This window comes from Ascaphus truei, chromosome 3 (genome assembly GCF_040206685.1).
Source record: "Ascaphus truei isolate aAscTru1 chromosome 3, aAscTru1.hap1, whole genome shotgun sequence".
Classification (NCBI taxonomy): domain Eukaryota; kingdom Metazoa; phylum Chordata; class Amphibia; order Anura; family Ascaphidae; genus Ascaphus; species Ascaphus truei.
The window spans coordinates 125,800,020-125,812,924 of record NC_134485.1 but is presented as its reverse complement, the minus strand read 5'-3'; the positions used below and the strand labels follow the sequence as shown (position 1 = coordinate 125,812,924).

Below are 12,905 nucleotides of genomic sequence, written 5' to 3'. Positions count from 1 at the left end.
AGGGCTGAGATGTAGGTAGGAGCAGAAGAGTGTAAAGCTTTAAAAGTGAGTAGGAGAATTGAGTGCGAGATGTGGGATTTGATAGGAAGCCAGGAGAGTGATTTTAGCAGGGGAGACACTGAGACAGATTTTGGAAATAGTAGAGTGATTCTGGCAGCAGCGTTTAGGATTGATTGTAGGGGAGACAGGTGAGAGGCAGGAAGGCCAGACATCAGGAGGTTACAGTAATCGAGGAGGGGGAGAATGAGGGCTTGAGACAAAGTTTTAGCAGTTGAGCAACAGAGGAAAGGGCATATCTTTGTTATATAGCGGAGGAAAAAGCAACAGGTTTTAGATATGTTTTGAATGTGAGGGGCTAATGTGAGAGAGGAGTCGAGTGTGACCCCTAGGCAGCGTGCTTGGGCTACTGGGTGAATGATGGTACTTCCAACAGTAATGTGGAAGGAGGTAGTAGGGCGAGGTGTGGGAGGAAGGAAATGGAGCTCTGTTTTTGCCATGTTAAGTTTCAGTCGGCGAATGGCCATCCAGGATGATATTCCAGAGAGACATTCAGAAACTTTGGTCTGTATAGCAAGTGTAAGGTCAGGGGTTGAAAGGTAAATTTGTGTGTCGTCAGCATAGAGGTGATATTTAAACCCAAAAGATGTGATTAGGTCACCTAGAGAGAGTGTGTAAAGAGAAAAGAAAGGGGGTCCCAGGACAGAGCCCACAGACAGATCGATAGAGGAGGAGGTGTTAGCAAAAGAGACACTGAAAGTACAATGAGAGAGGTAAGAGGAGATCCAGGACAGAGCTTTGTTCCGAATACCAAGAGTATGGAGAATGTGAAGGAGAATTTTGTGTTTTTCTGTTTATTATATACTTTACATGCCACACTAGGCTGTTTATCCACATGGTCTCTACACTGTGCTAAGAATTCTGAATAGCTCCACTGGGCATATCCTTTGAGAGAGTAAGTTGCCGATGAGAATTATTTCATGGAATGTTAAAGGAATCAATTCCCCTATCAAAATAAATAAAATTTTGAAGCACCTTAAGCGTCTTTAAAGCCGAAGTTGCATGAATTCAGGAAACACATCTAGAAGAGACACAAAGTGAAAAACTTAGGAGAGACTGGATGGGTAAATGTATATATTCCCCAGCAGTAGGGAAAAAAGGAGTAGCCATCTTAATAAGCAAATCTTTACCATGCAAAGTTATTTCCACTGGAGTGGATGCGGAGGGCTGGTAATGAGGAATTAAACATATATAATGTCTATGGCCCAAATGAATATGATCAACATTTTGACCAAACTATGACTGATACTATACTCACTGGAAAAGAGAGTAATTTGATAGTAGGAGGGGATTTCAATTTCAATTGGGTAATGGATCCATGAATGGATACATCGCTCCAGATTCAATGGAAATCAAGGTTAAAACGTGCGCACAAGGATTTAAGGATATTTTAGGATTGGAAGACTGCTGGCGAATGTTTAACCCTTTGGAAAGAGAATACACTTTTTTCTCACACCACATAATTCATTTTCCAGACTATATTATATCTTTGCCAATAGTCAGGTAATGGGGAAGGTCACAGATACTAAAATAGAAGATATAATCATCTCGGATCATGACTCAGTATGGGTGGAGGTTTATATGGGACAAAGAGCATGGAGATACAATATGGAGATTTCCTGTTTACTTGTACAATAATGAAGAATTGAAAGCATTTCTTCTAAATAATTGGCTTTATTTTAGGGAAACTAATACGGCTCATTGCAACGAGGGAAGGTTATTCTGGGAGACTGGGCTGGCAGTTTTAAGAGGGAAAATAATTGCATATATAAATAAGAGAAGGAATGAGATTGGTTTGGAGTTCTCTAAGGCGACAAAGAGTTAATTAATAGATTCAATGCTTTTAAGCTAAATCCTACCACAGAGAAAGTTATATGAGAGCTAAGGATATATGGAGATTTGGCTGCATAGGAAAAAACAAAGGACATTTTCAGTTTAGAGATCTAAACTTTTACAAGTTTGGAAATAAAGCAGGGAAACTGTTGGGCAATATGACTAGAAAACCTATGAACTCAAACCATATTCTGGAATAAGGAAAAAAAATCGGAAATATCACCACTAATCCTAGAGAGATATAAAGGTTTTTCAAAATTTCTACCCCTTGCTTTTAATATTGTGATTGAACCGTTTGCTGAATATTTTAGAAATATGACTGAGTTTAAAGGGATTAAAATATGAGAAAAGGAAACTAAGATAATAATAATACAGTAATAATAATAATAGCATGTTCTTCTACAGCACTGCTATTTTTATGTAGCGCTTTACAGAGACATTATGCAGGCACAGGTCCCTGCCCCATGGAGCTTACAATCTATGTTTTTGGTGCCTAGAGTAACCGGGAACCAGAAGGGCATGAGTGTGGGGGTTTAATGTAGCAGGCAGGGAGAATGAAGTCAGCTCCAAGATCACAGGTACCCTGGGGATAGAATTAGCATTGGATGGGGAGAGACGATATGCCCCCGGTTGCGGGGCTCATCGGAATGTAGAGTGATGTGGTGGGTGACGGGGCCAGGTGTTACGGGAAATTGTGTCCTTGGGTTGGAGCAGAATTGGGTCCGTTCCCCCCCCTCCCCATTATGTTGATCAGGCAGGAGAGGGGAAGGATTGGTAGCCAATCTGTGTGGATGGAGTAAGGGTGCCTCGAGCGGAAAAGAAAGTGCTAATACAATGCCTCTAGCAGGTCCATTCAACAGCAACTGGAAAGCGGGAGGTGAAGGGCGGAAGGAATCGCATGAGACAGCAGCGGGTCGAACACTCGGAAGCAGCATGGAGACGGTCCCACAGCACAGAACTCGGGTTTGATAAACTTCGTACCCTTCTCTTAGCGGTTATTTTCCCCCCATATATGCTTTCTCACAGAAGACTGCTACAGAAAGTCGCAAGGGGGTGGTGGGGGGAGGGGAGCTGATCTTGGGGGCTCATGAGCCATGTACAGTAGATATTCTTGGTAATGTATCTTATTCCAACTCCTGCATATAATCATTAAGTTTGTGCGGATGAGGAGAGATCCTGCAGGAATAGTCAGATGGGGATTCGTGATCCCAGGAGAGCGACATTCGCACTATGAATGAGTGTCCCAAGGGGCCTTAAGTCTCAGAGGGTAGTAAAGGGGAGTAGTTGCAATGATAGGAGACATTTTGATACTCCATACAAACCCCTGCAAAGCACAGCCCCCCAGAGGGCTCTGTTAGTTGGGAGGTGAGAAAGCTGAGAGAGACCACGCATAATATAGTCCACAGAGGGAATAGAGCTGGGGTTCCCAGGAGGTTGTTATTTCAGGGGCTCCTATAGAAGTTATAGGGTTTAGGTATTTAGCCATTTAAGTGTTCGCATGTGTTCTTTTGTTTAAGTGTTTCGGTGTTAGTTTTGTGTAATGCACAATAAAATATATACATGTATTAATATAGATATATGCAAGTGTTTCATTAAAAGCAGTGTGCGCTAAAGCGCCGGTTAGGGGACCACTTCGGTCGGTCACCTGCGCCTCAAGACGTGTGCGATGGATGTTATCCAGGTACACACTCAAGTCCCTTGGGATCCTGGGTTTTGGATAGCCCCAGGATTCAGGCCTAGTCCAAGGGCAAAAGAGCCAGTTTCGACCAAGGTCAATATTGGCTCTTCAGAGTTGTTTTCCCCTCCTCCCTACCCCTTTCCCACCCCCCACCCCTCCCACCTCCCTTGGCGTCAGGTTCCTTCCTTGCCTACAAAATTATGGTTGCCTTTCCACCCAAAAGGGGGTCAGTTATGCATATTAGGATTGGGTTTCTGCAGTCAGATTGTGAGTAATCGGGGAACACGCAGATTATAAAAGGAAACAGGCAGATGTGGTGCTACAAGATAGGAGGGGGGTCATACCAGCTCAACCTTAATATTCATAATGGTTTGGAAAGGGTGGCGGTGCATAGGGAGTAAAGAATATATATTATCAAAATGATCCAGAAGTGATCAAAAAAGACACCCCAATGTTGCACTCTGCCTAGTAATAAAATTGTTAAACACAATAGTAGCATAGTTGGCCTTGATGTGGTTAATTTATACACCTGTATTCCACGTAAGATAGGCCTTGCAGCCGTAGAATTTTTCTTAAGATCTAGGAATACAGAAGCAAGGTTACACAATGTGTTTGTTATGAAATTATTTGACTTCACACTAAGTAGCAACTTTTTCCTATTCAATGGCAAATATTATCATCAAATCCAGGGCACCGCGATGGGGACCACATGTGCTCCCACCTACGCCAATTTATATCTGGGCTGGTGGGAGGAAACCGTGGTCTTCAGCGATGCCCTGGACATGTATGCGGACCATATAAAACTCTGGGTCCGCTACATTGATGATATCCTCATACTATGGAGAGGTACATCAGAGCTCCTTTCTGAGTTTGTAGAAAAACTCAATGATAACGAGTGCAATCTAAAATTAACTATGCAAATAGATCGCAATAGAATTGACTTCTTAGACATTACCATCACAAGGGGTAAAGACGGATACCTTGAAACAACTATATTTCGTAAACCGACAGCGACAAACGGTTTACTTAAAGCCGACAGCCACCACCCTACTCACCTGATAAGAAACATACCTACTGGCCAATTCCTCCGTCTCCGACGCAATTGTTCGACTTCATCCGACTTTGTTTCTAAAGCAGAGGAAATGAGCCAACGATTCTATGAGAGAGGCTATGGCAAAGGTACCGTGAAGAAAGCATTTCAGAGAGCACTACACACTCAAAGAGACACTCTACTAAGTCAAAATAAGAGAGGGGGTACAACTTACAATACACAGTGGAATGACCTTAGACAAATGTTTAATAGACAATGGCATTTACTGATAGAGGATGAGGATCTGACTGAGGTATTGAACAATTCACCTACCTTCACAAGCAGAAGATCCAGGAACATTAAGGATAGAGTCGTACGAAGTCACTAGCAACCAGTCCCAACAAGAACCTGGCTCAATCAGAAACCACGGGGCTCATTCCCTTGTGGTCGCTGTAAAGCTTGTGCTTTTATGCCTCCCACCAAAATGTTCACAGACATTCATAAACAGAATACATATAAGATCAAAGATTTTATTAATTGTAATAGCAAAGGTATCATCTATTTGATCAAATGCACCTGTGACAAAATGTACGTGGGTAAGACATATAGAGAACTAAAAGTCCGTATCCTAGAGCATCTAGGATCAATCCAGAATAGCCAAGATACTCCTATTTCCAAGCATGTGAATGGCATTCACAATGGTAACTGTAAAGTTCTGCAATTTGCAGGAATTGAACAGATACCCCAAGGACCACGCAAAGGAGACTGTAACAAACAACTTCTGCAAAAAGAATGTAAATGGATTTACAAACTTCAAACACTAAGGGCCTCATGCAGTAAGCGTTGATAAGGGAAATATGGCCATGTTATAGCCAAAATTGGGTTTGAGATTCAGTAAGCGCCGATAAGTGCTTCATATCGCCAGGTTTCGGAGCCGATAATTTGGTTATGGCCAGTCGCCTGCCGATAAGCCTGTTTTCGACACTGATCGCCACTTTTTTAAATCGGCTGGATTCAACAAAAAAAAACAGCTTATCGGGGCTGATCGGCACTACGAAATTGAGATGTTATGGCCGATTTCTCCCGCCAACTAAAGTTGGCATTTTGGACGGGAGAACGATCGCTAAGGCTGCCGGAACGGCACTTAGAAAAAAAAAATCTTCTGTACATCAATGGAAGTCAATGGAGCGGGGACGTATAACAGTATAGTACTGTTTATGTTTCATTGCTCACAATACAAGGGGGATTTGCATTACAGTGTGGGGGCATTCCCTGCATTGTGTCACAGCTGACGTGTCTTATTTGCATAACATTCGACTTTTACATGTTTTCAGCATTTGCGGGTCACATTACTCATCATGTGATGATGTGGCAAGGGAAAATACTATACTACACTCTTAAAGGAGAACCTCACATCATATCACACATTTTACTCAACTCAGCGACAATTATTTACATGATGTCACACATGTCACACATGTCACACATACACAGTATATTCATCTTCCTTTACATTACACAATGCTTGTAATGTGACACGCATCTTTAAACGTTCATGTACATCTGTATTCTCATGTTTACATATACTTTTGGGTCCTCCCTATTTTCATGACGTCACTTATTGGACGCTCAATCACATTGCATGTTTACATTGTAACCGTTGCATTACAAGCACTTCAACCTAACTTATACACACATGTACAGTAATTCATCATTGGGACACCTTGTAAACTCATTCTATACCAACTATCCTCATTACACAAATGCATGCATATGCACACGACTATTCATTGTTGCCAACATGTCACAATAACATGGATAATTACACATGTTACACAAAACTTTTCCCACGTCAATCTCAGCCTTTTTGTCTCATTACATGACTGACTCTTGCGTTCACAAGTGTTACATGCATTGCACATGCAACTATTTATTTGCAAGCAATCTTTGTACAAAGCTTCACGTCACATCATTGCCAAATATCATCATTCCCTGCAGAATACACACAACAAATACTTAGAACAACAAGTGCACACAGCTTGCCACAGAAGTACTTTATTATGTTAATGTAACACCTTGCATTTTACTATGTCACCTGACATCATCACATACCTATTTAAAGGACGCACATTACCTGCTCATTCACAGCTACTCATTTCAAAATGTTGCGAATGTTTAGGAGACGCAGGAACATTCTTTTCTATGACATGCTTGATGATCAAGAGAATCATATAGGGCAAGGTAGGGACACACCGAGGGACAGTGACAGTGACGCGGATACGACAGGGACAGGGAGAGGGACAGGCCGAGGGACAGGTAGAGGGACAGGAGATCAGAGGAGAAGACAGAGGAGACAACTTGTGCCTCGTCCGCGTGTGTACAGGGAGAGAACCCTGTTAGATGGGATGAGTGAGGAGGAGATTGTAAGTCGCTATCGTTTGAGTTCAGCAGCAATCTTAGCTCTTTATGAGGAGATAAGGGGGGATTTAGATTTTTTCACAGCCAGAGGTCGTGCAGTCCCTGGGCTTGTTAAAATGCTGTGCTCATTACATTATCTTGCTTCCGCGTCATACCAGACAACTGTGGGCATAGTGGGCGGGGTCTCGCAATCTACATTCTCGCGGGCCTTGACCCAGTTTCTCTATGCACTCAATAGACGCGCTAGGAATTATATTCATTTTCCTACAGAGGCGACAGAGTGGCTGGAAGTCAGGACTGGCTTTTATAATATAGCAGGGATACCATCTGTGCTGGGTGCAATCGATTGCACACATGTTGCTTTGATTGCACCTAGTCAGAGTGAGCATGTGTACCGCAATCGGAAGCACTACCATTCACTCAATGTACAGGTGGTATGTGATGCGACGATGAGGATAATGCATGTGGTACCCAAGTTCCCTGGTTCCAGTCACGATTCCTCTATCCTGAGGAACTCTTCAGTCTTCCATGCGTTCGAAGAGGGACATTTTGAACCTGGTTGGCTGCTGGGTGAGTACATATTTACATGTTCTAACACAAAACACATGTTGATTTAGGAATGTTGGCATTGTAGAATTTGATCACTAATGTCAGCTTATGTGTGCTCCATTCATTATACTGCACCGACACACTTTATTCGAGCAAATACCCAGTATGTACCTGGCAGATACCTGGAATGCGCCGCTCCTCACCTCTGACAAGCCCCGTTGCGTTTGCCTTCCCAGCCTGGGTTCATGCCTGGCTGACGAGCGGCTGATCTGTTAAATGATAATGATTAGGATTTAATGGGCTGCAATGCTTCGCGTGTCTACCAGATGGCATAAATTCATGAATTGTAATGCAGTATATATATATATACTGTGCAGTATTGCAGCCAGCGGGAATAAAATGCTTCAATCCCTGCCTGAAAATACCTCAATGCACTCGGGCAGAAAACAGTCACAAACCTCAATACACCCGGGTATACCCGAATTCGTGGGACTAGCCGAGCTCGAATAAAGTGTGTCGCCAGTGTAGGTGACTCAGGATACGGAATTAGGCCGTGGCTCTTGACTCCGGTGCTAAACCCTCAAACTGAAGCAGAGGACAGGTACAATGCAGCCCATATATCTACAAGATCTGTTATAGAGAGGACATTTGGCCTACTCAAGACCAGGTTTAGGTGTCTGGACAGAACTGGTGGGGCTCTTCTATACAAGCCTCAAAAAGTGTCTGATATTATCCTTGCCTGTTGCATTTTGCACAATGTTGCACTCAGGCACAATGTACAGTCAGACCTAGCTGAGGCTTTGGTAGACGAGCATCCCACCCATGTAGCTGCTGAAAATGAACAAACAGCCAGTGGTGGCCAGACACGACAGAATCTCATCAATTCATTTTTTTCTTGTAAGTACAAACTCATATGTTCCTAGTACTACTTTTATAGTTTAATTATGTTATATTAACAATAATGTTTCTTTATATAACCTTCTGTTAGGACACAGATGAATATGGGTTGCACACCTTTCTTTTCTCTGCTGTGTGCACAAAGGGATGTGGCACCGGTATGTTATTGTTGCACAGGTTATATAATCCCTCTTCAATTGTACTTTAGTTGTGTGTATGTGAATACAACTTGGGTAACAAAGCAATAATATTTTAGCATTGTGTTATTCCTTATGCTAAGACAAAACACATATTATGCCCATAATCATTCATGCTTCTAGTATGCTTACATACAATGTTATTGGTGCAGTGTAACATGTACATCCAGATGATGTGTACACCAGGCTGATTTACATTTTGAATGTCATGAAATATACATGGTGTTGTACATTTAACACCAAATACACACTTTGCTGTGTTGTTTACGGTACTGAAGATGGCATGTCAATGTTTGCAATTTATATATTGTTCCTTTGCATTATAGGTATATCTCCAGTATGACTGATCATGGTATGTATATTTGCTGACATCTCTCATAAGATGTGGCTACCTCAATCTTCCTATAATTATTGGAACTAAAAACCCAACATATTGGTTTAAACACAAATGTTACATATATGTACTTTCTGTATCATGTATATGCATTTAGCTACTCTTGAGCTTTCATGTGCATTGTATTAGAAAATGATTACTCCCATTTCATCACATTTTATGTATGTTTCCTTATAATTTCCATTAATGTAATATAGAGGTGGTTGGAGAAAAGGGGATAACTGTACTTATTTGTTTACTTACGGGAGCACATTCATCACTAGCATAGACACACTTTTTAAGACAACTGTTTGTGTCTCTATCAATTGGTGTAGGATCCATGTATAACACCGACAAATGATAACACCAGCTTTATTATGGTAGCTTATATCATCATATTGACTATACTATGTATTTCTAAACGATTAATAAACACAGTAAACTATAGTTAGTTAGGTTAATGAAATATACACAGAAACGTACTTCATAACATGATGGTGATGTCATATTCAGAACATCATGCATTGGAGGGGACCATAACATCTGGCCAGTAACATTATTTGCTACAGTCCCAAACCATTTTATCTACATACCCATGTAACAAGAGATTTTAAAAATAAATGGCTACTTGGTTGTAAGTGTCCTTTACATTGGGAGAAGGAGTGGCTCACTGAGTAAAGACACACACTGGCACTGATAGTTTGAAGCAGGGGAGTCTGGTTCAATTCCCGGTGTGGGCTCCTTGTGACCTTGGCCAAGTCACTTTATCTCCCTGTGCCTCATGCGGCAAAAAAACATTTGTACGTTCCACGGGCCAGGGACCTCAGGCTGAAACATGTGTCTGTAAATCGCTGCGTACAACTAGCAGCCCTATACATGAACATGCTCATATTATTATTATTATTGTTACATAGTTTCGACAGTCATACGTTCCATTACATATTAGAATACACAAATGTGTTAGCAGAGTGGGAATGGTTGTTATATATAAAACACACCATGTCATAAAATGTTAGTAGTCATTAAAGAACACTCAATAAAAATTCATGAGGCACTCTTTTGCAACATCATTATGTTAATTAAGTGCTTATGCAATATAGGCATAAGGGTATCACATTTTTAATTGTTTGTTAATAAGCGCTGCAAGCAATATAAAATTAGTTCCATATGTAGTATAGTAGTCGGTGGCTCCTCCTCACAATCATCTCATATAAAGGTAGACTCTTCTGAAATCATACATTGATCCGATTGTATCTTCCCCGACATCTCTGAAATACAGCAAACACATGATGGTCAAAGATGGCACCTTACTAGATATGCATCCGTGACAACGCGTTACGCAGCTCTATATGATTGTGTACATACACACGTCAGTCACTTATATGTTAGAAGTAAAACTGTTCATCAGTATGTAATGTTTCTTTAAATTTGTAGCAGGCATAACTATGTATAAGAAGTGAACGTTGCCTGTATACTGAAAGATGTGCGCGCACATCTTTGTGTGCGCACGCACTTCACGCTTGGCTCCACTAACTGTTAGCGCATGCGCAAAACAAAGCGTACGTTGTGCGTTCAATACATGTTGAAAATACCAGTAAACATAACATCTTTATTTCAAATACAATGAAGACGAAACTACATTCGTTCTAAACGAGTACATCTGTATTCTTTTTAAACAGACGTGTTTGAACAGAAAGCACGGCCGATAACACAATGCGCAAATGCAATACGTGTGACGTCATGTTAAGCCAGCGTGAAACGCACGCTAACACTCCTCCCACTCAATTAACATTCGGCTAACGCCCAGGGTACGCCTACAAACACTGAGCCGCACGCATCACACACTGCAGTTACCGTTACTATAACAAAACATGACAGCCAATAGGCTTTGAGGCGCGCACGTCGCTTGGGGGCGGGACTTACATCACTAATCCTTTTTAAGGACGCCTTGGCCCATGACAAGGGTCCCACGTCATACGTGGTGGACCCGGTTTTCAATGTTGTAGATGTTGCATGATAACAAAACAGGTATGTGTTAGAGTAATGGTAAAATGTTGCTAATATGTTTAAAGGGATAGGAAAGTACGTATATTTATTCCGTCAGCAATGTGTACTACTCTTTCAGGTCCTACTATATTGTATTAGGAAACAATTTGTTTGTGATCGCTACATGTTATGCAGTCTGCAATGTTACGCTGTATCCACGCATTGAAAGTGAAAATGGTGGTTACAAAAAAAAAAAAAATTTAAACGCAGAGTCAACGCATAACGATTGTTATATTTACCATTCTTCTAGAATTAACTCTTCGCCTGGCTGCAACTGGTCGCTCCAGAAATGCAAGCCATTTTCATCCACGCTTAACCCAACCGCTGAATCCAGTATGGCACATATCTCCTCCAGGATGCGCTCATAGGAATCGCCACTGCTTTCTTCAAATAATTGGTCGGGAGGTAGGTTCATTTCTTCCGGTTCCCATTCCAATGCAATTTCAGCTGAAAGGCTTGGTACATAATCATAGTACTTTTGTTCTTGTACAATGTGGGTTTCAGGAATGGAGGCTGCAGATATTGCAGCACGTATCGATTCAAACGGATCAGTAGTAGCGGATACATTGCTATTGCCATTAGGAATAAATATGCCTTTCACGACAATATAAGTGCCGTCTTTCAGGAGAAATTGTTTTTCCGGGGCAATCTTCCAGAAACCATAGGTGTGTTGTAGCTTATCCTGGTCACGTTCAAAAAAGTCATTACTTGATAAAGTGAATCTTATTGAGGAATTAAAATTCCGTGCATGCTTACGGTCTTGGTAATAAGGATATTTTGCTCGAATGAAATCATCGATTTGGCGTGTGCTTGCTTTCTGTCCGCGACTGTTCAAGATGGCTTCACAGATCATGTACTTATACCCTAAAAGGGGATTAATATTGTTAACGAATTCATCAGCCATGTCTGAGTAGCACAAAAGCTGTGTGCAGGTCTGTGTTATTTGCTCATCAAAATGAATGTGCTGAATGGCTAACAAACTCCTGTTTTTCCTTGTCAAGGTCAACAAAAGTAACTACTTTGACTCCTTATTTCAAACGCCAATTGGATTTGTTTGTCTAATTGGGTTAACAGTTGTGGTTCGTGATATGGGACTGTGGGAGAAACATTTCTCCTTCTTTTATCTCGTTTGTGAAAAACATCCCTAGACTGTGAATGCGTTCACATAGTGTTTTTTTGAAAACTAACAAAGACCAGTGTGTGAAAATATTTCTTAGCCAGGCATATCAGTAAAAACACACCTGCAAAAAGAAATGTTTTTTCCCCGCTTACATTTCTGTGTGTATGTGAAAGTCTGGTTAACTCCCTGTCTGCATGAGTTTAAATACGTGTGTATATATATATATATATATATATATATATATATATATATATATATATATATATATATATATATATAAATATATCTCTTATAAAAATATATATATATTTATATATAATATTTTATTTTTTTTTATATTGCAGGAGTACACACAACATTGATGGCATTAAGTATACCTTGTATGAAACCTATTTAAATGGTGAGAAACATGATTGAATTAAGTAATAAACATTTGTTTAAGCACAATACTGTTAGAGTCTCATACTTAGGATATTTCTCAAACATTAGGCCTGTATTATTAAAATAGTGTTTTCACAAGGAAGCATGAAGTGTATTAGTTTGTGTATACCAGTTTATATAGTACTATATATATATATATATATATATATATATATATATATATATATATACACACATATATACATATACACATATATACACATATATACATATATATATACACATATATACATATATATATACACATATTTACATATATATATACA

The 12,905-nt window shown here is 40.5% G+C and overlaps 1 long non-coding RNA gene across 1 annotated transcript; it reads left to right on the top strand.

The window, feature by feature from the left end:
- Positions 1-8,909: 8,909 nt before the first annotated feature.
- LOC142490965 (uncharacterized) lies at positions 8,910-12,678 on the top strand. Its single transcript, XR_012800184.1, has 3 exons — positions 8,910-9,011; positions 11,329-11,483; positions 12,543-12,678. It is a non-coding gene; the product is annotated as an uncharacterized LOC142490965 (long non-coding RNA).
- Positions 12,679-12,905: the final 227 nt, after the last annotated feature.